The following is a 26334-nucleotide window of genomic DNA, read 5'->3' as shown; positions in this document are numbered from 1 at the left end:
TTAGAAAAACAATGATGTTTCTAAATACAACAGTTATTAGATAAGCATTCTCACAGTGAAATACACAAAAGGTTCGCAAGACAATGTATTTTATAGTCAAAATACTGCATGTAAAATCACAGGCAATCGCAGTAACTTTCATGTCAAATGCTGCTGCTGTAACTTGCTGGGTAGCTGTGTTTGTTAAGGCAGAGGACACCGCTATCAGAGCCAGCAAAGTAGGCCAATGGGAATGAGTTGTCTATGCAGAAGTAGATCCTCACACGTATAACTGTGTCAGTCAGGTCAGACTTCCAAACTAGATATCACAGACGGAATGATTTAAACAACAGAAATTCATGTTTCCCAGTGCTGCAGTCCGAGACCCAGGTGCAAGCTGGTTTCTACGGCAGTCTTTCTTTCTGGCATGCAGATGGTTGCTGTCTTTCTATGTCATGCATGCTCCAGTGAGGAAAGAAAGGAATTGGAGGAGGAGGAGCAGGAGGAGGAAGGAGGCAAGCAGGCCTAAGGATAGGGACTCCTAAAAGGTGAAGTTTTATCTGGTCATGTCCCATCAAGGGTTATTTTTTTTTTTTAACCAAAATTTGGCTTGTCATGTTCAATCAATATCACACTAAATTTAATTTCAGTTGTTTAAAATCTAATTGAGATAGAAATGCACACCCACAAGGATATACAGTCTTAAAAAAAAAAAAGGCCTTTTTGGATGAGAAGCATCATTTGGAAATTTTAAGGGCTCGATACACTAAGAACACTGTATGAGTTTATATGAAACTGTAGGGAGGGGAAAGATCGTGTTTCTTGTATAAAAAAAATTCTGGTCAGACTGTATGGCAAAGGGAATCCTATCGTCCAGTCTCCCTGGCCACCATCTGGTCTGTTCATTAAAAGAATAGTCCAAGCAGGACAGACTGCTGCGTGCAGGGGACGTTGGAGCCCTTCAGGCTTCAGGTGCATTGTGGGTGGTGGGCAGTGACCACTCGTGTTGCAGACACTGAGGTCAAAGGGCCCATACTCCGTTGATATCCTCTGAAGGGTGCTGGCAGCAGTGGGGTCAGACCAAAGCCCGTGAAACCTTGTGGTTTTCTTACAGAGAGTGAAAACGTGAAAGCACAGCCATGACTGGGATAGGCAGGTCGCTGAGACACTGATCTGATCTGAGGAACCTACAGTGTTCTTATTTTCGCTAGCTTTATTTTGATATTGAGGTAACTTCTGGTTCACTTCTAGAAGAGAGAAAACACAAACATCTTGTGAATGGTGAGGTAGGGATGAACCTTGTGCTGCCTGATGAGTTTGAACTTCAGTGTCTTAGTAACCCTTCACATGGGTGTCGATAAATGTCTCCACGTTTTTGCTTTTTCATTCCTACAGATGTTTTTCCTTCACCGAGTTGGGTGAGATGGAATGAGATTAGTGTTGCAAAGGCATTGCGTGGGCAGCTGGAGGAATAATGGGTTAGTCATTTCAAACTCCACTGGTGCTGGTAGGAAGCAGACTCAGTCGCCTGTCACTGCGCTCAAAATCAGATGACGGTGTTCTCAGGTACACTGCTGGGGAGAAAACTTAGTTATGGTGGCTCATCTCAATTGGTTCCCACCTTTCCCAAGTATACCAACCGGAAAGGTTCAATGTGAGAATTTGGAGCAGCACATATACCAATTTAATTTGGTTCAAATGAATATTAAACATAACATCTCGAAAAACAAAACAAAAAGCAACAGCTGGGCATGGTAGCACACACCTTTAAACCCAGCACTTGGGGACAGAGGCAGGCAGAGCTCTGTGAGTTCGAGGCTAGCCTGGTCTACAAAGCGAGTTCCAGGACAGCCAAGGCTACACAAAGAAACCTTGTCTTGAAAAAAAAATTATATGGGACAGAAGAGGTGGCTAAGCAGTTTAGAGAGCGGCCTGCTGTCATAGAGGACCCAAATGTCTGCCAGAGCTTGTGGATCTTTGCTCAGCGCTGATGTTACTGTAGAGATGTAGGCTGCATTTCACGTCAGACCTGGACCTGGCTCTCTTGTCCTCCTCCCAAAACAGAGTCAGCCCGCCTTATGATGTGTTTCTTCAGCTTGAAGGTAAGGTGGCAGTCACTTCCCTCCCCGTCTCCTTCGATTCATCTTTTCTTTTGTTGTACTAAGTAGACACAAAGTTCTTACACGTTATTCCTACATCCTATGTGAAGACCAGTGTGTGACTGGTCAGCGTTTGTCTCTGAGTATGTGCCAACTGATGGAAGCTGTCAGCCACCATGTTGCCATCTTGCTCCACCTCTGGTATTTTCTTAGATAAGAGACAGGGCAAACAGTGTTCGGTCTTCTTCATCGGCTTCTGACAACCCTCCCATATGTTTTCTAACCATTCAGTCCTAAGATTTGGGGGCAGGGGGCTACATTTCGATGACTTTTTTCTAACAGAGGAATATGAAATACTCAAGGGAAAAAATGTGTGGCCTCTCTCTGCACCGTATATGAGGTGCTAACCTCTGGCTCTTTAAAAAAAAATCTAGTAAATTAGTTTGACCATTTTTAGTTTAAGCTTAAGAGACTGAATAGGTTTGCAAATTTTCAAAGTTTATTTCTACCCAATGACAGTTATAAAATTATAACTGTCCCCAATGATAAAAGTGTTTAATATTGTTTTAAAATGGTTAAAAAGAATTTTTTAGTGTGAGACCCACACTACGGTCCTAGCACTCAAGAAGCAGAGGTAGGAGAATAGTGAATTTCAAGTAAGCCTGGACTATTTTGTCTCAAATAAAGAAATAAATGTAAATTATAATTAACCAATAAGTAGAAAAGAAAAGAAGGAAAGGCCTCATAACTGCAGCAGGTATAAAGAATCCACTTAACAAGTCCAGGACACAGAACGTAACAAGGGTAACCATGTCAATATTGCCTGATAATGTTATCATCATAGCTGATATGTTTTTTTTTCAAAATACTATTGATACTTAATTAAGCATAATGAGATTATCCTCAAGAAAACAAACAAAACTTACTAGTAAAAATGTGAAAAGGGGGAATACTTTTTGGAGGGAATGTAAGTCAATGCTTTATCTAGCCACTGTGAAAATCAATATGAGGTTCTCAAAATAATAAAATTAGGGTTATGATGTACTCCAACTACACTACTTCTTGATAAGTATACCTAAAGGAATCTGAGTGATATATCACAGAGATATCAGCACATCTATATTTAGTGCAGTGCTACTCATAATAACCAAGGTCTAAAATCAACACAGACGTCCATCAAAAGATAAATGAGAGACTTGAAGATGCCCCCGCCCAGTGAGTACCAAGTCAAGCAAGCAAAGGATCAGAGGTTGTAAAACAAACTGAAGGGAAAGAGTTGGGGAGGATCAGAACCAGCCCTCCCCCTCCCAACAATCATGACCAGACATCTCCCAGGTTCAGGAGTCACAAGCTTCAAAGAGCCAAGAGCACAGGCACCCTGGGGAACAGAGGATTGGGGCAGTAAAACCGAGTTTGGAGAGCTGAGTCAGGCATGGGCCACAATCCACATTAACTGCTATTGGGAAGAGGCCTGTGAGACACTGAAAAGCTTTGGGCTTGGGCTTGGATCTCTCTCTGCCCACCTGCTGCCTGGACCATCTGGGACACAGACAGCAAGCAGGTAGAACACAGTTGGGCATGGGCCACACCCTTATTAGCTGCCATCCTGTGGGACACCCAAGCAGCTTTGGGCTTGGACCTCTCTTCACCCACCCGCTACTTACTGCACAAAACTAAATCCAAGTGGGTTAAAGACCTCCACATAAAACCAGACACACTAAATCTGTTAGAAGAAAAGGTGGGGAAGAGCCTTAAGCTCATTGGCACAGGGGACAACTTCCTGAACAGATCACCAACACCCCAGGCTCTAAGATCAACAATTAATAAACAGGACCTCATGAAACTGAAAAGCTTCTATATGGCAAAGGACACTGTCAACAGAACAAAATGGCAGCCTACAGACTGGGAAAAGATTTTCACCAACCCTACATCAGACAAAGGGCTAATATTCAAAATATATAGAGAACTCAAGAAGTTAAACACCACCAAACGAAATAAGCCAATTAAAAAATGGAGTACAGAACTAAACAGAGAATTCTCAACAGAGGAATATCGAATGGCTGAGAAACAGTTAAAGAAATGCTCCAGAAACTAAAAAATAAAATAAAACTGCAAATTAGAATGACTCTGAGATTCCATCTTACAACTATCAGAATGGCTAAGATCAAAAACTCCAGTGACAGCACATGCTGGTGAGGATGTAGGGAAAGAGGAACATTCCTCCATTGCTGGTGGAAGTGCAAACTTGTACAACCACTTTGGAAATCAATCTAGTGCTTTCTCAGAAAACTGGGAACATTGCTACCTCAAGACCCAGCCATACCACATCTGGGCATATACCAGAAAGATGCTCCACCATACAACAAGGACATTTGTTTAACAATATTCATAGAAGCTTTATTCGTAATAGCCAGCATGTGGAAACAACCTAGATGTCCCTCAACCAAAGAATGGATAAAGAAACTGTGGTACATTTACACAATGGAATACTATTTGGCTATTAAAAAACAAAGAAATATTGAAATTTGTAGGCAAATGAGTGGAACTAGAGAGTACCATCCTGAGTGAGGTAACCCAGACCCAGAAAGACATGCATAGTATATACTCAATTATAAGCAGAGAGTAGCGAAATAATACAGGATAACCATACTGCAATACACAGACCAGCAGGCGATGAGGGAGGAGGCTACAATCAGGATGTAAAGTGAACAAATCAAAAAATTTTTAATTTTAAAAAGAGAATAAATGACAAAGTAAATGTTTTACCCAACCATAAATAAGAATGAAATTACATCTGTCACTTGCAGGAAATTGGATGGAACTAAAGATCATCAGGTTAAGTGAAACAAGCCAAACTCAGGCAAATATAACATATTTTGTTCCACATGTAGAGTCTAAATTTTTTATTATAAATACATACATATGAATATATAGAAATTTTTAAATCTACATTTTAATTATATATGAAATTACACACACACATACACAAACACACATACACACACACACACACACACACACACACACACACACAACTATTAGGAAAACAAGGAGGAGGAGAATAAGAAAGGACAACGAAGGTGTAAACAGGATAAATGTACATGACACTAGTGCATGAAAATCCCATAATGAAAGTACCAATTTGCATAATGAATACACATTAATAAAATAAGTAGTAAATTAATTTTTAAAATAAGAGTGAGCACCTAAGCCCTTCATGCCTGGGCTGCTTGAACTCACCCAACTCTAGTGGCAAAAATGTCTCTCAAAGAAAGGGGCTGTCATCACCTAGTGATGACAGAAAGATGTCTGAGTGTTCGTCAGTAAGGACCGGCAAAATCGAAAAGAAACAAACAGAAAAGCTGAAGCTTTAGCAGCTGGAAGCTGCAGACCTGCTCTGGGTTAGCAGTGGATTCACCAGGGGTTTAAGTGAGAGGATGAAAATTAAGCAATAATTTAATTTAAATAACATGTTTATATGTTTACAACAATTGAATGTGGCATGAGTGTGTGTGTGTCTGTATGTGTGTGTGTGTGTGTGTGTATGTGTGTTAGGTACTAGCCATGGTTCAAAAATTATATCTCAGTCAAGTTCTTTCTAGAAATATTTGAAGATACTTTTATAAGACCTAGACAGTGCGAACACCACCCGATATGCCAGTGTGAATGGGAGAGATTGCCACCGAAGAGCTACAGGCATTTAGCCACTGTGGAAAGAGGTAGAATTTGTCTTCCCTAAAGAAGAGCTCCTTAAATGGTTATTCAATCCCAAGTGGTCAGCCCTAAAGCTGTGTGTGTGTGTGTGTGTATACACATATGCAACTATATATGTGTGTGTACATATATATGGACATATACATATGTAATATTATATATATATACTCAGTAGGTTGCATTTATATGTTTATTTACATATGTATGTGAAAATAATAATTAAAGAATAAGAAACCATGAGTTTGTAAGGGTCATGAGAAGGACTGGATGGAAGAGAAAAAATGGGAAATTATGTGATTATATTTTAATTTTTAAATTAAATCAGATTAAAATGGCAATAAATAAACAGTATGTAAAACTTTAAAGAATCAATATTTCACTAATCTTTTGAAAAATATTTACCAACTGAAAAAACAATACATGAAAGAAAGACACAAGAAATTTTTCTTCTAAAAGTTTGGTTATTAACACAAAATATCCAATTCAATATCATATTGACTATAAATAAATATAATATATCCTAGCTATATATAAGGCATATATATATCTTACTATGTATTCTTAGAGAATATTGGCTAGTATATATTTTATATTTTTGTTTTCTTTTGTTTATAAGACACAACTGGTCAGTTGGTATATTCGGTCATCAAAATGATATGATGGAATGACCTGTTCTGAAATAAATTGACCATTCTGAAGATTGAACATAATAAAATTAAATGAATTGACCATTCTTAAGATTTTTATGCAATAAAATGAATTATAATAAAACATAAGTTTGTGAGTTTAATAGATGATATTAGACAACAGAAAGTGGCACTGGGAGAAATTTTACCTTACAGCTGGCTCTCGTGGTAAATATTTGATGCACTGAAAGGTAGCAGGAATCAAATTAATCCAGCTCAAACACTCCTTCTATCAGAAGGCCACTCCTGGTCCTAACTGACAGATGTGCAGAAATGCCATTTCCTAGCAACCGGAGAATGCCAGTTGCCCAGTATGTGCTAAGGGCCAAGAACTGATATTTTATTCTCAGATTGCTTGTCTTGCAGGCGGCAGAGAGGGGAAAAGCTGTCGTTCAAATAGACAGCTGCACAGGTTTATCCATAAGAAAACATGACGCTCAAACTCTTCAACACAGCATAGTCCAACTCTCTATTGCAAACTCCAGGGCAATGAGTGTCATCCACGAGGTGGGGTGTACTGGAGTGGAGAAACATCCATTTTATAGAAATGCAAGAAAATCCAGGCTCATTGATAGATTCTTGTTACATGTACTATAAACTAATTTGGGCTGTATTTATGATGTGTCCAGGTAAAAGCTTGGTCTACTCTGCCTGTATGGCACCCAGCCTGACATCTCTGTGGTCTGAGCTTTGGTCACATTGCCCACAGAAGGAAACCAGCTAAGACTAAAGTTTGCTTTTTACTAGGTCTTTTAGATAAAGTCATTTACCATAGACTTGAAACTTGAAGTTGTTGAAAAAATTCCTTCTATCTATCTATCTATCATCTATCCATCCATCCATCTAGATCTTTCTATCTATCTATCATCTATTTGCCATCTACCATCTATATCATATATATATTAAATACATACATACATAGTACAAAAAGCTCAACTCTTAATGATGTCATAATCTTATCTTGTCACTAACTCTAGTATGCATAGAAGGTTTATGGGTTCTGACAGTGTTTTCCTAAATGGGCATGTTGCAAAGCTGTCTTCTACAACTCTCCACATGGGGCAGAGGAGTTCCCTTGCGTGCTTCTGGATGATAATCAGTGCAGCAATGCACATCCAGTCAGTGTGCTATGAACGAGTGACTCTCGAGTGCCCAGTCTGAAATGAAATCTCTATAGCACCACCCCTTGGGCCCAGAGAACATCAGCGAAGACAGGATGAGAACTCAGAGGGATGGGGGATAAAATCCTGTCATCAAGGTGGGACATGGCTGCTGCAATCATGAGCAAAAAGCAGCTACGGACACCTGCACCAAAGACAGAGGAGGCAGCCCCAAGGCCCATCCTTTCTTGAGGCACCACTGACTGCCAGACCTTATGAGAGGAGGGGGTGTCACTTTTCTTAGTAGTGTACCACTTCCCTCCCTTGCAGGACAAAGAAGAAGAAAAAAGGATTCAGAGAGAAAGGCATGAGAGGCAAATGCAGTCACAGCCCATTGTGTTTACGTATGCATATATGAACATGTCAGGAACAGTTAAGGTCTCTGATGACCATAAGCATGTTCCATTGCCCTCCTGATATGTTGTGGGGAAATGACAGTGAAACTTTGGGTTATCTCCAGAGCACAGCACAAGCCACAAACCCTGAGCTCATCACCCCACTCCCAAGAGTAGTGTTAGGACCATTTGAGGATACTGAGATGAGGAAGGCTGCCAGGGAAGGAAGTGGCCAGTTCTAACTGCTGCACTTTGAAAAAAGACTACCTCACATTCTGTCAGCTTACAGACATAGCCATATTACTGACACATAGGGCACTGGGAACAACCACCAGGTGACTGATGTCATTCAAACCAGATCTTGTGATTGGCAAAGTAGCAAACGTCAAGCTGAACCAAATCCCCATCCTAACGGTGCCACTCTTACCTCTAACTCAGGTAGTGATTGATTAGACCATTTCTTAAATATATGAAGTTTTAATGTCATTCTCTAACTTTGTCAATGAGTGTCTCTCTCTGCTCCCTTGAGTGCTTCTCTCAGCCAGCTTCAACTAAAAAAAGCGATTCTCACTACCCATTTATTTACTCTCTTCCTCATTCCTCAGGCATCTTAGCCGATCAATGCCAAGCCTTTTGAGAAGCATTTCTGGGTTTGTCTCGGCTTTGCTTTTTGCCCGGCTTGGAACCAAAGCCAAGGCCTTGCATCCACTCAGGAAAATGTTTTGCCACTCTTCCTCCATCCCCAGACCCTGAACATCTCTGCCTATTCGCTCTTCCTATTTTATTTCAAGGACTATAAGAGAGGTAGGAGTATACTCTCTGCGTTTGGGGAGCATTGGCTTGAACACAATACAACAAATTCTGTTCACCTTTATGACATGTACTCGGTGCAACTTAGCACACAATCCACAGATGTAACTATTCAGCCAAGAGTCAGGAATGCTCACGGTTCATTAAATAAAAAAATACACAATTATTTCTTTATTTGTGCTATTTAGACAAACCTGCTCAATAAGGAATAAGCCTTTCTTCATGGGTTTTTCATTGTGTTATTTTAAAAGTATTGTGCATTAATATTTTTAAATGGTTTCAATGAGTTCATGATTAAAACTCTTTTTTTTTTTTTAACTGTTTTCTTCAAATCGGCCTAAGGCTTGTGAGTGAAAGACTGCACAATGAAGCTGAATGAAACCATCTCACTGAAAGCCGCATTCAGAACATTGAACATCCGGCTGCCGGATGCTTCTTTCTCTCTGAAAATAATAACTGCTGATAGAAAACTCTTCACATTGCTATTTGAATGACAATCTTATTCTGTTTGGCAAATTACATAAAGTTCTGTGAATCACAACCAAGGTCAATAGTTTTCCCAAGAACAATTTTTTTGTTAGGACCAAGTCTAATGTTGTAGCATTTTAGACAAAAAGGAAACATAAAATCATTTTGCAGGGATCCTTAAGTTTGGAAAACTGTATTTATATGCTTTTTTTAAACTAATTAAATTTGCAAAACCCCAGTCCTTTGTTAAAGAGAATTCACTGAGTTTCTTTGGGGGTTTTAAAGAATTATCACCTGTTTTTAATAAATTCTATGGAAATCTTCCTAATTCACCTAGAACTTTTACTCCAATGGACTAAAGCACAAAGCGATGCTAACTTTGTTCTCATTTATATAAATCAAATATAGCCCCCAAGGAGCTCCTCAATCTGCCAAAGTTCACATTAAGTTTTATATGCTGTCCTTCTCCTCTGGTTGTATCCAATCCTGCCGTATGCTTATGTCACATCACACAGCTTTCCTACGGTCCAGGAATCTATACATACCAACACTAGAAAGCCTTTTTTTTTTTTTTTTTTTCAACTATCTTCTGAGATATCATTTCTCAGAGTTCCTTTCTAGCCTTCCTTAGCCAGGACAATAAGTGCTTCAAGCAAAACAATCTTCTTTCATTACGCTATTTTGCGGTGGTTTGTTACTGCTCCATTTAAGTATCACAGCACCTTTGCTCTTTGCAATCAATATTTACCTACAAGACATATGTTTCTTCACTGGATTACATGGGACATGATTACTAAAGTCACTAATTAGAACTCTGACTAGACATTAGTCCTTGTGAAAGAGGCAGTTGTCCGCATAACTGGGCCTTTCTTTCCCAGGCTTTCCACATTCCTACATAGCTGCCCTCCTTCAGTCCTCCCATGTGATTAATAACAATTGTCCGATGGAGAACGGTAATTAGTGGGGCTGGAGAGATGGCTAAGTTTGTAAGAGTGCTTGCTGTGCAAGTGTAAGGACCCGAGTTTGAATCTTCAGCACCCATATTTTTTTTATGTGTGGGTGTAGCAGGGATGACAGGGAGTTCGGAAGACCCTCAGCGTGAAAATGGCAACTTCCAGGGTCAGCTTCGGGAAGACAGATCAATTTTGCTCGGGGTGAACAGGGGTTATATAGAACTTTGGGGAGGGGCGAGGGATATCCAGATGGGTGAATGTCATTGGCTGGAGGGCTAAGATACTGAGATGCCTCATTTACATAAGAGGCATCCCAAGAATCCCAGATGCTTGATGAAAAGGGTTCTTATTGGGAAAAGGAATCGGACCTGTAATTTCCCTAAGGACTGCCTGACATTCCTCAGGTAGAACGTGTGGAGGTCTGTGATTCCCAGGCAGAGAAGAGGAAGCCCCGCCCCCCACAGACAAAGAGATTCCTCCATTTCATAATGAGCTTAACTCATGGCATACTCGACCCCTTAGCAGCAAGATTCCCCAACATGAGTGTGACCACGCACATCCGTAACCCCAAACTATACAGGAAGCATAAACTTAAAACTAAAACTGAGGCTTATTGACTGCTGGCCTAGTCAAATCAGTGAGGTCCAGGTACAGGTAGAGATCTGGTCTCAAGGAAACAAGACGGCAACTGACTAAAGCCAAACCCATGATGGTCTCCACTGGCTTTCACACGTATGTGCACAAGCATACACACACGCGCGCACGCGCGTGCGTGCGCACATCACATGTGCACACATAAATATATTTGTATGTACATATATAAATATCAGAGAAAGAATATAATAATTAGCATTAGCTCCTTCAGAAACATGAGGATACAGGGGAAACTAAAAGTGCATAATTCATGTTTGAAGGATTCTCAGATGACATCAGTCTTGACTAAGGATTCACACTCCAGCATAATCACACAAACTGTTAATACACAGCAACAACAACAAAAAAAAACCGCTAAGGTTGTGTGTGTGTGTGTGTGTGTAAGAGATGTGCCAGAGGACAAAGAAATAGAAACAAAAACATAGCAGAGACAAGGGAAACATCAGGAAACCTTCTTTCTAAGCTGATTTCACCCAAGTCACCGAGAGGGGTTCTAACAGGAGCCTCTGAACCAGCTACAAATCTCACTCCACAGTGCTTGCACGATTCCCCTACACTGTGTGATCAAAGGCTATTTTAGCTATCTGCTTCTTATTTTCAATTTAATTGTACATTTGTGTGTATGTGAAAGAAAGCAAATGATAGAAGTATTAAAACTTTGAAATCATTAAATTTTGCTAGCTATAAATTGCTTAGTGGCCATTCTCTAGAACAAAAATAAATAAATACATAGATAGATAGATAGATAGATAGATAGATAGATAGATAGATCAGCAACAGGACACATATTCCAGGAGATAAGAAAAAAACAGTTTCACAAAGAAACTGTCTTGAGCAATTTTAAAGTTAATTTGTATGTAAAGGGGACTTATCCTCTCCTCCCTATAACCATCTTAGACTTTAGGACAAGCTCTACCCCAAGAGACCAGCTAGAAGCATATTTTGAGGGCACTTCCCTGGCTGTTTTCTATCAAAGCCATCTTGGAGCCGGGATGATGGTTCAGCAGCTGAGATCAGTCACTCACTGCCAAGCCTGAGGAACCCATATGGTACATGGAGAGAACCAAGTCCCCCAAGTCCTCCACTGACTTTCACATTCACACTGTGGCAAGTACAGGTGCACACGCATGCATGCGCATAAACACAATGAATGAATAAACGCAAGACAACTTTTAAAGCTTTCTCTCCACAGTAGCTATAAACAGGCAGATATGGAGCAAAATAAACATTTCACACTTTCTCCCATTAATCTAAATACCCATCAAAGAAAACAGCTCACGGAATGTTTTGTGTTTTTATATGTTCTCTGTTTTCCTCAACACATTCATTCCTGTGGCAAAATTCAACACTTTAATTTGGCACGCTGAAAGATTAACAATAATTAATGCCAGAGTTGAATAATTATACCGATGTCTTATAATGAGCTATGTGACTCTTTGTCAAAACTCTTTCACAGTCAACACTTTAAAGTTATCTTTAAAAGCCATTTAACTCTGCTCCCACTAAGAAATTCTCCTGTTGTTTTTATAACAAAATTTATCAAGCAGTGGGTGTTAGAGAGTCAATCATCAGAAACAGATAATACATGCCTAATGAGAAAAAAAGCAGGCTGGCCTCCAGTCAGCACCAGTCTTCTGTTTCCGTAGGTTGAGAGTGGCTGTGCTGTTTAGCAGGGCTTGCAAGCTTGTAATTTTCCACCTCAAGAATCAATGCCCTCAGCAGAACATCTTGGATACGTATATTGCTGTGCAAGTACACTTTGGCAATAAGTGCACTTTCTCTCTGCTTTATCTGTGAGATACCGTATCTCTTTATGTTTAGATCATAAATAAGATAGAACCAATTCTTTTCCCTTTTTTTTTTTTTCCTATTTTTTAAGAATCAGTTATTTGCCAGGCATGGTGGTGCACGCCTTTAATCCCAGCACACGGGAGGCAGAGGCAGGAGGATCATGGTGAGTTCAAAGCCAGCCTGGTCCACAAAGTTAGTGCAGGACAGCCAAGGCTACGCAGAGAAGCTCTGTCTTGAAAAACCAAAAAAAAAAAAAAAGAAAGAGAAAGAATAAAACTTAAATACCTGAGTGAACCAGAAGAGCAGGTTAGCAGCTTCCAAAATGAAAAAATGACAGACAGTTTGCTGCCTGAGCAGTCACCCAAAACTCTATATAACATTGGAGCATCATCTTCAGCCTTCTAGCCCAATATATCTGTCAGACATATTTGTGAGGCAGGAACTATTGAGGACTTGCTTACCCTGTCTTGGCAGAGTTCAGCCGTCGACTCTACCTGCATCTAAGCTTGCCCATTTTTAGGCAGAATTCTGTCTGCGGCAGAGATGAGGACATTTTGCCCAGTAGCTTGTTTGCCACATTTGAAACCATCTCTTTTTTTTTTTTTTTTTTTTTTTTTTTTCATTTTTTTTGTTAATCTCTGATGGTGTTGATGACCAGATAGTTTAGTCTTACAATTAAGCTTAGTTGGTTGGGGGGAGGGGGCCAAGATTTTTTAGATTAAGATAGGCATCTTAAGTTAATAGAGATGAGATATGATAGATAATGATTTTCATTCAGAAATTTAGACCCAACAAGAAAGATGTTAACTTCAAGTTTACCAAATACAAATAGCCAAATCACTATGAATGTAACATTTATATAATTCTTGGCTGTCTCATGGTTCTTCCTGCTGTATGTAGTTTGTTTTACTCATGTGTAATAATATAAATGTATATGTTAAAAAAGAAACATAATAAAATTTGTTTAAAAAAAAAAAGAAAGAAAGAAAGAAAGAATCAGTTATTTCATGGCAAAAGAGAAGACACCTCTGGTTTGTTTTGATGTTGTTTTGTTTTGTTTTTATTTGCGATTCCAAGCCTGTGCCATTGAGTCTTATTTATTCAGTGCTAGGTTTTGAAGCCACACTATCTCTGTTGCCCTTGGTTACCCACCATAACTACATGGAAAGACCCTATTGCTGAAGACACTACAAACTTTAGCTACGGGACAGAGAGAGAGAAATCTCAAACCAGTCTGGAAACTTCTTCCCTGCTGCCTAGCTTTCACAGAGTGGGAAAGTGCTGTCCAGGCTGCTAGGGAAGAAAAGACAGCAATGGTGTTGAGCACTGACCTTTGTAGGCTGCAACACTGACCTGCTGAGCAAGGTGTGCCCACTGGTACAGTAGGAACAAGACTGTTGTGGGATAACTGGGCATTTTCTGTCTGGATTTGAGGTCTGCTTCACATGAGGGAATCCCATGCCTATAGTATTGCAGTTCTGATCAAAGTCAAAAGCCCATGGCTGAGGTCAGGGGCCGTAGGGTAGAACCTGCTATTGGGATTTTTGCTAAAGTACATTTCAAATGTTTTTGTTTGGGCCTGCAGACCTGGGCCATGCTCAACCTTGGTCAAAAGACAGACAACTTTCTGCAGCGGGTGGCAGTCAATGGAAAAGGCAGAACTGATCAAAAAGCCAAAGACAAGAGGCTGAAGGGATGCACAGCCCTAAGAGGGACATTCAGACCATTCGCTCCACCACAAGGCTCAAGGAGCAAACACTGCAGAAGAAATGGGAAGAGTTTGGGAGCCAGCAGATGAAGGGGAGTGCTGCAGAACGCCATCACCTGGGCATGCCTTGGATATCACACTCATGGTCCCACAGCAGCTGTAGCTATGTACACAAGACCCGCACAAGATCAAGCCTGCCAAGTCCCGACGTAGGTGAGATAGATGCTTCTAGGCCCTGCTCCTCACTAAGGTGCTACTGGCAGCAGTGCCTGTTACTAGGGAGGAGGATTGTTCTTCCCTGAGGATGTGGCCAACAGTAGGGTTCCTATGCATATGTGGGCAGCACTGCTTAGACTTAGAGAGTTAACAAGCAAGAACAAAACACAGACACAAAGTACCCTCGGTGGGTCATCAGCCACCGTGGGACTGATGTCTCGGAAGCACGAGCCAGAGCCGGCTGCTTTTCTTCTTCCACTGAAGTTTTTTCAGGTATTTGTCACAGTATTGTCACTAGCATACATCATATCCCCCACTTAAACTCAAGTTCAAACAAACACTTAAATCATCTCTGAGCACGCACAGCAGCCCCTGTCACGGCTGACTCGCCTCCAGACTCAGCACTCGGCAGTTAACGTCTGCCGGGTCTTCAGCGGCTTCTCAGCATGTACTCATTGCTTCTTATCATCGTCAGCCCTAAAAATACACCTCAATCACTCTCACTGAGGTCAGTAACCATCTTAACATTCTTTATTTTCAATATTTCAATAAGGCTATTTATTTCCTGCTAACCAGGCTTTGTCAGCCATCAAGTTTCCTATGCCTTGACTACTCAATTTATTTTCATGCTTTGAGTTGAGACAAGGTCTCACGGAGCCCAGGCTGGCCTTGAACTCCTACTGTAACCAAACCTGACCTTGAATTCCTGGAACTCCTGCCTCAACCTTTCAAATGCTAGGATTATATGTGTGGGCTACTATACTCAGCCCTTACCTTATTCAATTTTTAAAGGAGAAATATGTAAACTCTATTAGATGGAAATACCGGAATTTATCATTTCTGATAACTGAGCTTCTACTTTATTTCAGTGTTGCCTTTGAGAAGCAACGGAAATAACTGAAGATGAGCAATTTGACTTAGCAAAATCTGATGTTATATCCTCCTGGTGCAGGGAGTCTATAATGCACAAACCCACTTGGAGAAGGCAAAACCAAAGAATGTTTTTAGGAAAATTACATTATTAATGAAAAATGTAGGTGGGTGTGGTGCTGCAGGCCTCTGGGACACTGCAGCAAGAGGATCATATATTTGAGACCGGCATGAATTACATAACAAAGCCTTGCTTCAAAAACAAATGTTGTTCTCAACTACAAAGGCATAAAGGCATTTTAAGAATTTTGTCAGCTGAGCCCACTGTTCCTCACACTTTTTTTTTTTCAATGTCAGTTCACATGCTATCAAATAACCTGGCTCCTTTCTGCTAGAATGTTAAACAGTTGAACCAATCTCAGCGGAACGAACTAGAATAAATTTTTTAAATTTCAAACTTCCTGCTGCAGAAACGGTAAATGTCAGTCCATGCAAAAGGTAGACACTGACCGCCTTACTCAGTTGCCTTCCTGTGTAACATGACTAATCCTGTATACCCTGTCGTTTACTTTGTTGCCTTCTGTGTATCACTAATCTGTGTATTCTGTTTGCATTTTCAACATCAGAATGGCATAACATGGGCATTAATTATCCTTTGATAGTACTGTTTGTTTGTTTTTTTTAACTAGGATTCAGCTTTCCTGAACACGTGCTACAAGCCCTCACATTGTTTTCTGGTACCCAGTCGTTAACTGCTAGCACTGTCCATGACAAGAAACACTTACAGAATGTCTCAGCCCCTGGGACTTTGCTCCAAAAGTTCTGTACCTGTGAACTGGTTAAAACACTCTCTCTGTGAGAAATCTTTCCGCTCCAAGTGGAGGAAGAAATCTCAAATAGACTCAAACAGATATTTCACCAAATGAGAAGTCTGACTTGGTCGTTTTGTGGTGGTGAGTGCAAGTGTGTCTGCCTGGGTCTTCTGTTTCTTTTCTTCAGTTTTGTTTTTTTTGGGGTGGGTTGTTTTTTGTTTTGTTTTGCAGGGGTGGGGGCCATCTTTGAGACATGGTTTCTCTGTTTAGCCTTGGCTGTCCCGGACGCACTATGTAGACCAGTCCCCAGCGGAGGTGGTGGAAGGGAGACAGTGGAATAGTACTGCAAGGACATGAGACTCAGCCTGGGTCAACCCATTTCTTACTACAGCTGAATTGTCATCTATGTGTCTCCCTCCTTGTGTTTGGTCAGGTCACTCCTCCTTCCTCAGCCTTCAGAGAGCACCACAACTAGGTGCCTATGTGAGCAGGAACTTCCCCTCCAGCCCGTACAAAGTCCTGATCCAAGAATCCAAGGCACTAGGCTGTTCACCTAAGTTTCCCCTCCCACCTGTTGGGAAAACATCTCTAAGTTTCCTTTGTATCCACCCCTGACATGGTTTCCTGAGCAGGCTAAGAATGCGTGAGATTGCTGAGGTGGGTGGCAGAGTTCTCTGTGGTGTTGCATCCACCTTTGTGTTTGCTGAGGTGGGTGGCAGAGTTCTCTGTGGTGTTGCACCCACCTTTGTGTTTGAGGAGATTTGATACTATTTTTCCTACAGAAAGTTGGTTAGAAAAATAGTAGTCTGGGCTCTTTGTGCATCGACACCATGACACTCCCCAGTGACAAACACACCCTACAAGAATACCCAACAAGATGCCAACCTGGTCATAGGAAAGGAGTTTCCAGACCTGTGGCAGATGGGATGATGGGCATGCTAATTATGTAAATATGTGTCTTCTGTCCTTTAACTGTTCCTTTACAAAGTTATGCCTTTTATTTTATTATTGTTTAAACTTGGTGACTAATGCAATTGTCATACACAAATACCTTCTACTATTAATAAGGCCAAGTTCTTTTTTCATGAGTTATCTTCAGTTCTTCACAGGAATCCAAAAATATTCCCTTGACTTAACAGTTCATAAGTCATGATTTTAGCTATTTTTCCCCCTTTGGACATGGCACTAACGACTCCTGTGGCACTGGGAACACGTTACAAGTCTGCTGTGAATGTCCTCTGGTTTCTTGTCACCTTTAAGCTCTGATCCTTTTAGCACTGTCAAAGCCGAGTAGCCACGTTCAATAGTGCCACCACCTTTCTCTGGTAAACCCTTGAGAACTGTCACATGTCCTGCTATCATTTTCCCTCCCACTTGCTTCCCTTTATATATTTTACTAAACATCTTTTCTCAGGAATATATTTGGATTTCTTTAGCTTTAAAGCAGTATGTTTGCATATTACAGAATATTTTAAAATAATACTAAGAATGTTTGCTTGAGGCTGAATTTGATATGGTGGCTTTGGTTTGGTTTCAATTTCTTCTACATTTGCTTCTGTTCATGAAGTTGACATTTTTTCCCATTCAGGCTTCTGTTGGGGTTTTACTCCATTTTCCTTTCTCTTAAGGCTTGCTTACTAGTTTATTAAATACAATTAATGCAAATAATTCTTCAAAAACCTAAAATAATGTCTAAACCCACACCAACCATTATAAAAAATTTTTGTTATTTTTCATCTGCATACAAACTAAAAATGTAGTCAAATATCAAATATTCCTAATCTTGGCTAATATTTCAAATTTACATTTACCTAGCCACTGAGTCCCATAAGAGTACTATAAAATGCTGGATATTTTTGTCTGTTTATTTTAATTAAAGTTATCTTAGTTGTCTATATTGCAAGTAAGAGACAGAAGAGAACTGCATGAAAAAAAATCAGAAGCATGTTGTTATCCCAGCTCATGGGGGTAAAAAAACTAATAAGCCACCTCCACAGAGAATTTCTAGTGAGGCATTAACTAGGGATTTGTCGCCTTGGTTACTGAGCCAGGTAGAGATTCTAGTTTAAAAAAAAAAAAAGCCAATGTGACCTATGAGCTCAGGAAACCAAAGAAGCGAAATTTCTGCATGATAATGTTTGCAGTTACTACAAAAAGAAATGAAAAAGAGTAAAACTGCATGCTGAAATACAGGGTTAAAAAAAAAAAAAAAGTGGTCCAGGTTTCTGAGTCGGTGCTACAGACATTTACACACAGATATTTTTAATAATGCCACTGCGGCGTCTGCTTTCAGAAGTATTATAATGCACAGGCCATTCCCAGTGTGTGAGGCAGCTTCCTGTCCTAGAAGCAAAGAATTCTACTTCTCAGTGCCGAATGAGCCTTCTGTTGACAGAGAAGAGGACGAAAATCACTTACAAGGTGGCCCTCCAGAAAGCAAAACATCCGAAGAGACGTCTTGGTGAGTTTTCATCACACTGTGTCAAAAATAAAAGGCGTGTGGACATTGTTATCAGACCTAGAACCCGCAGCACAAGCAGTGGGTAGAATCTTGAGGGTCGGCCACCCGCATCATCTTGGTCTTGGGTTGGAACTGGCCTTGTTGCTAAACGCAGGATCAAACAAGATGTTGGCAGGCAACAAAGCAGCCACCAGTGACAACAGAAATTACAGGATCACGGGACTCTCTTTCCCTATTCCCCTGTAGAAGCTTGACTAGCACAGTGTCTTCACCCAAGGTTGACTTTTTTCCTCCAACATTTTCACCATTGCTCAAAACCGTTCAAGGATTCACCCAAAAACCAAGAGCCACTGATAGAAAGTGAAATGCTGACAGAGTCACTAATTCTCCCAGATAAGAAAGGGTATTTCATAAGTAAGATGCTTCAACCACGTCAAGGACAGTGGCAACCAGACAGTGTAGCACTGCCCGGAGGACCAAGGATAAGCACTGCAGCAAAACTGCAGAGGGCGGGAACTGGGTACATGGACCGTCACAAGCGTGAGGACTGAGTCCACATAAAATCAACCCTGGGTGCCGGGCTTAGCGGCTACGAGTACGTGCTGTTCTTGCGGAGGACCTGGATTTGGTTCCCAGTTCTCACACAGTGGCTCACGCCCTTCCAGAGGCACATACACGGTACACATGCGCATCTGTAAGCCAAACATTCATATCCGTAAAATGAGATAAATAAACCTGAGGAACTTTTAAGCCTGAATGTGGCAATGCACTCCTATAATCCCAGTGGTGGGACAGCAGAGACAGGAGGACCCCTGGGTACTGGTTAACCAGCCGGTCTCTGAATCAGTGAGCGCCAGCTTCAGTGAGACGCTGTCTCAAAAAACAGGATAGTGAGCAACTGAGAAATACAATACACACACACACACACACACACACGCACACACATGCACATGCACGCACACAGGCATGCACGTACGCACACGTGGAAAGAGAAAGCTCTACAGAAGCCTCGAGAATAATTGCACCTTCTCTAAAAGATAGGCTATCACTGGAATCAACGGGACAGCACGTGCGAATCCGCCACTTGACGCAAACACCTTCCGCCCTTAGTCCCGCCTGTGCCGCACTGACCTGTATTTTACTTAGCAGGTCAAATTCCTGAAATCTTTAAGCTTGTGGCTCCAAACACAAACCCCAAGTGCTGTTTTTCTTTATTTGCAATATTGTTACTGGCGATCTAGTCTATAAACACCCTCGAGCCCTGGAAGTCACACAAACAAAGCATTTTAAAATAAAACTAAGGAAGAGGAAAAGGAAGCGGGGTTAACACACAAATCAAGCCGTGAGTCCCTAAAGCGCCCATATATGAGTTTAACGGACACCTATACATGAGTGTGCGCCTGAGCCTCACCTTACATCTTCCGGTCTCAGGCACCAAGCATCCGGGGTCAAGATTTGTTTCAAGCACAAATGACCATGGAATTACAGTCCTCCCATCACAGACAGTCTTCCCCAGTATTAACTCAGCTTGGGAAACACACAAAATCCTGGACGCAAGCAAGTCACTAGACTAAGATTCAGTGAGCATTTACATGCGGCGGCGGCTTATTGCAAATTCAACAGAAGGGGCTAAGATTTGTTTAATTCCCAGTCCGGCTTCGTTTGGGCTGCTTTTTATGGAAGCGACGGGCTGTCTGCCTTTATTTCCTGTCACAGTTCAGAGATGCTTAGTACCTGATATTTATTTATCCTTTACCTTTCAGAGACAGCCAAATCCTAAGATATTTAAATATATTATCCAGATTATCCAGATTGACTTTTAATAAACATAAATTATCTTAGGAATTGTGATAACAAAATGGCAAAGCTATCCCTGGGACTCTTGCCCACCTGCTTAGTGGAAAGTTTTTTTCTTAACTTACTCCATGAGTTGAAAGCACGTTATATTTAATTCGCAAGAACTGATTTTTTAAATATTAGCAAATAAAGTCCAAGACTTTATTTGGAGAAACAAAAGAAAATTTTTATTCTATGGTCCCCCATGTCTTCCTAAAGAGGTTTATTACACAGATATGGAGCCCATTGGCTTATTCAATGTTAGATACTGATGTCAACAGAACAAGCATCGGCACGATTCCTGCTTCCCAGGTTCCCAGTCTCTCAAGAGGACAAATCCACAGACACATCCTTATCACTTCATTGTGATCAAGTCTCTCTTGAAAGCCAGGTGAAGATCTGAGGCTCACAAAATCCCGAGGAGAGGAGCGAGAAGAAGGAGCTCTGTAAGTGAAGTACGGTGGGAAGCAAAGCAAAGTGATGAGATACTGAGTAGCAACTCTCCATGTGGGCCTTGAAGAAACCGCTCAGCTGATTGGATGCCTCCAGACACTCCTCCACACAGAAACTGAAGTCTACCCGAAAGCTAGAGAAGCCATTTTGCCTCCTGGCTTCCTTTGGCCTCCTATTCGCTTCCCTTGACAATGGCCCCGGTGCGCTCTGATTCCACTGCGCACGAGTTTGCGCCATCAAGCGCCCAGGCTTGCAGCTGGTGTTCTCCAGGGGCGTAAGAGCTTCAGCTCAGCCGACAGACCAGGCAAGCTAGCCTTGAGACCAAGGCAGCAGAGTCAGAAGAAAGCCATGAGCGTGCCTATTCCAGTTTACCTTCTGAGTGGGAGCCAGCTGGGTTTGGGAAGAGGGTGTGAGGAGGGGAACAAGTGAGGGATCAGGTGTGGATTGAGTGAGGGCAGGAGGCGAGAGGGCTGGGAGAGAGAAGGGAAACCAAGGAGGGAGGCCAGCTGGGAACCTGCAACAGGGTAGGCTCCTGGGAAGATATGGAGCTGACTGGAGCTGAGACTCGTAGCTGTGGGAGACAAGGAGACTGGAGTGGCTACCTCCTAGCCAGGCAGGACTTGCAGTGGAGGGAGGGGGAAACACCAACCCGCTTCCACCTCCAACCCCAAAATTTACCCTGCCTACAAGATGTGCAGGAGTAAAAATGGGGCAGAGATTGAGGGAATGTCCAGCCAACGCCTGGCGCAACCTAAGACCCACCCCATGGGAAAGAGCCAACCCCTGACAGTATGAATGATACTCTCCTATGGTTGCAGACAGAAGCTTGGCGTAGCAGCAATGCTCTGAAAGGCTACACCCAGCAGCGGTTAGAAACAGATGCTGAGACTCTCAGCCCAACAGCAGGCAGAGCTCTGGGAGCCTTGTGGAACAGTTAGGTGAAGGATAGGATCCAGAGAGGACAGAAACTCCACAAGAAAACCACTGAGTCAACTAACCTAGGCGCCATGCACATATGTAGCCAACGGGCAGCTTGGTCCTCATGGGGGTCCCTAGCACGTGGAGTGGGGGCTGTCTCTGACATGGACTCTGCTGCCTGCTTTCGGATCACTTTCCTCTAACCGGGCTGCCTTGTCTGGCCACAGTGGAAGAGAACGACGTTCTTAGTCCTGATGTGACTTGATGTGCCAGAGGGTTTGTAAGGGGGCAGGGACTCCCCTTTTCTGAGGAGGCAGGAATGCAGGAAAGGGGGAAGTTGGGAGAGCAAGGCCAGGAGTAGAGGGAGGAGGGGGCTGTGGCCAGGATGTTAAATAAATAAAATTAATTTTTTAAAAAATTTAAAGAAAAAAAATTAACATAGCCCAGATAAAGAACCATGAACAAAACTGACTGATAAAAAAAAAAAGTAAAATAATGAAGCCCTTTTTTAATTGAAAGGTAATGTGCATATTATATACATAATAAAAGTCAAAATATATCCCACTAGATCCTAGAATGTTCTTTCTCCAATCTATGCCCTAAACATGAGGTAAGGGGACCTGTTTACTCTTTCCTGGATATATTCTCTCAGAAGAGCCGTTAGGTAAAGTCAAATGAGGGATGATCACAAGGCTAAGGATTTATGGATTTGCAATTCTGTGGCCTATAATAAAGGTGAGAGACGTGTAGATGATAGATGCTCACCTGTGATTTCAACTAGTCAGTAGTTTTCAACATCACAAACGACTGCAGACAATAGCACAGCGTGTGAGTCTACTGTCACCCTCCTCACTCGCTGTGTTCTAATGTTTAGGTACGCCAGCAAAAAAGCTTACGCAGGCATGTCAGTTTTGGGAACTCCGGGAAAGTGGTCTCTTCTTAAGCCCTTTCTGAGTCTTGGCTTCAGGTCCTCGGCTGCTTGTGCGCACACATCCTAGGCACTGATCTGCTTTGCTTTGTTTTACTCACCATAAGTAATTCTGGAAAAATCAATCATGGCTTTTGCAGAGCTCAACTGAAAATCCAGCATACCGTGGATCAATTCTTGTGTGTAATTCTCAGCTGACCTTATTCAACCTCGATAACATTCCTAAAGTCCAAGCTTCAATCACAGCCAGCTCTGAACTAGGGATCTGAGAACAAAAAGGGCCAAAAGATTTCAAAACAGATCAATGGACCCCACCGGAACATCTAAAACAGACCTTTGAGGGTTGTAAGTACCCCCAAGAAGGGCGATCTGTAGATTCACAAGGCATAAATTTTGACCAGAGATATCCTTTTTTCTTCCTAAAACACATATGCATGTACTTTTTGTGGCAGGGGGCAGGGGGAGGGGCAATTACAAAGATACAAGATGTCTTCTCTTTCATAGCATGTGGAAAATTCCATGTATCAACCCATCTTTATTTTTCTATGGTCTTTATTAACTGAATAAAAATTATGTAGCTTCAATATGAACTTTTATTATTTTGCTTGGGATATTTTGTTTTCTTACATGGTGTACTTTAGTTGGTGTAACTTAGAAGATAGCATGCACTCCACCAGAGAACTCTAAACCTGACACTTCTGGCATTTTTTTCTTTATGACAATAACAAAGTTAGTTGCTAAAAGTAGGAAAACTATACTGTTGATGAGAGCTTTAAAATATATGAAATAAAATACCTAGGAATTAGCCTAACTGAAAAGGTAAAAGACCTTCAAGGGAATTTTAAGATATTGATAAAAGAAAATGAAGACTCTGAAAGATAAAAATGAGGGCAGATAAGGTGATTCATGCCACTAGTTTCAGCACTTAGGAGACAGAAGCAGATAGAACTCTGTGAGTTCAAGGCCAGCCTGGTCCACATAGCAAGCTCCAAGACTATAAACTATAGAGACGCCCTGTCTCAATAAATAGATGACATAGATAGATGATAGATAGATAGATAGATAGATAGATAGATAGATAGATAGATAGATAGATAGAATATTCACGCTCATGGACTTGTAAATTTAACATTGTGAAAATGGTAATATTACAAATGTAGTTTACAGAATCAACCCAATTCCCACCAATTTCCCAATGGTGGACTTTGAGTTTATCCCCCAGGTGATGAGTCATGTGTGGTTTGTAAAAATGGGTAACCTAGTAAGATTTGTGTTACCCACTGATGGTGAGTTACTTGGAAGGAACTCAGTGGCAGCTTTAGTTAGGTCTTGGTAAACGGGAATGGTGTTTTGTGTCCAGCATCTGTCACATGTGGCTAAGCGCTGTGGTGGTGTTCATTCCAGAAGAGTTTTTATTTTCTGTCTTAGAGAGAGTTTACTGTGCTTCTTATAGCCTCTGCCTAACCCTCTTAAAGTCATATAAGAAGGTCCACACATAATTTTGCATGTTATGCAGAAAAAATTTGAGTGAAACCTATGGCTATAATCCCAAAGTCATGTGATCTAGAGGGATATATAGCAAGGACTCCAGCCACATTGTCCCAGGGAGTAATGAGCTATACATTGTTTATGAAACAGACATCAGCCCTCCTAATACAGAACCCACTAAATGGCAGAATCTTCACAAATACCAAAAACACTCAAGGCCTACCTAGCCTACATAACTAAATATAGAAAGCCTCGGATGGTCTTTTCAGCCAAGAACAGTGAGTAGGCCAGTGTGCTCACGGGGAATGACTCAAGCTACACGCACAGGTAAATAATAAGGACCAAGGCTCTGGAATTTATCTTCAAGTCCTCTGAACACACTGGCAAGTATATGTCACCAGTGTGACTAATAGCACAGCATCAGCTAAGGTTTGCATGGCACCATCTTCCTGAGAGGCACCAACGTGCTGTACTGTGTCACAGCATGATCGTCCTGGTAATGGAACTAGTCAAAGTCCCTTCACCTGTTGGTGGACAGTGAAGCTTCACTTCGTTCTAATATGTTTTGAAAGAGAAGCCCTTGCAGGTTGCTTCGTTTCCTCGTGTTGGGATAGCTTACATCTTCCTGCTGGTATAAACAACTCTAGCATGAACTCCTTGTGCAGAATTCTCTGCTGCATTCTCTGTAAGGTGCAAAGGACACAGGGAAGGTTCACTCTGTCCCCTTGCCGGGGAGAGTTCCCATGGTACTAGGGCTCCAGCTATAAACAGACTGTGAGGCCACAGACATCCCCTGCCTTAAACATCTTCTCTTCAGGGCTGAAAACTCAGAAGCATTATACTTTCATTACACATATATATTACACTTGATTAACTATCTAATGTGACAATGTCTGCCTTGTTATCAAACGTGATGTCTTAAAGGAAGCCAGCTTTTAGACACAATTAGCAAACTTTTCCACCCAAGCCTGGAATCTTATTCAATACTCCCTGCTCTCTAAACTCATATTGCCAGAGGCAATGCCACCAAGGCAGGCTTAGTTCAAAGCTGTCCAGGAGTTAACAGACTCCATCACCACTTAGCCTGGATATAGAAGTCTTTGTACTTAATGTATGTTTTCTGGGCTGTAATAAATTTGATGTATAATTTAGGACTCTGGTCTTTACATCCTGAACTGGTTAATAATTATTACCAAGCTGCCATCATTCACTTCTGCTGTCAACTGAGGCATATATTATGTTACTTAATAATTAAGCACAGTTTGCTTCACACATTTTCTCTTTTTTGCCATAAATTCTGAGAATAGAATTTATTGTCTCTCTGGATAAATATTCAGGTGAAAATATAAACATGGCATGATCTGAGCACCCTTACACAGAAGGCTCAAAGTGAAGAGGCCCTGCTGTCTCCACTGTGTTACTGCAAACCTCCAGCAGACTTGTGAGGCCCCTGCACCATTACAGAAAGAGAACTGTTTCTGCACAACAGCACTCTAGTCTTGGAGACTTAGCAAAAGTGCTCACCATTCTGACTTTAACACTGCAATGAGGAAGCTCTGTTCCTGTAAAAGGTCACTTCTTTTTTTTTTTTTCTATGCCTTGACCTGCTCCTGACTTTCTCTGTGTCACTACCAACTAACCACCCACTGGCTCTCTGCCTCTGGCTGCTGTGACTGGAGACACGTAAACTCTGACACACCCTCTGCAGGTTATTCTGTATATGTAGAATGACACTGGAGAATTACCTCTTCTCCTGACCACTACCCTCACAAGACAGAGAAAGTGGAGCTAATCTTAAATAAACTAGACACACACATGCACTTTCCATGGGAGTCAAAAAAAAAAGTTCTGGGTTAATGTGAGATAGTGAACTGCTCCTTTGTTGATATATTGATGATGGTGGTGATGGTGAAAGTAGTGGTGGTCCAGGTGCTGCTGGTGGTGGTGGTGATGGTGGTGGTGAGAAGGATGTTGGAAATGGTGGTGATGGTGGTG

This window comes from Acomys russatus, chromosome 12, assembly GCF_903995435.1.
Source record: "Acomys russatus chromosome 12, mAcoRus1.1, whole genome shotgun sequence".
In the NCBI taxonomy this organism is placed as follows: Eukaryota; Metazoa; Chordata; class Mammalia; order Rodentia; family Muridae; genus Acomys; species Acomys russatus.
This window is presented reverse-complemented; position numbering follows the sequence as displayed.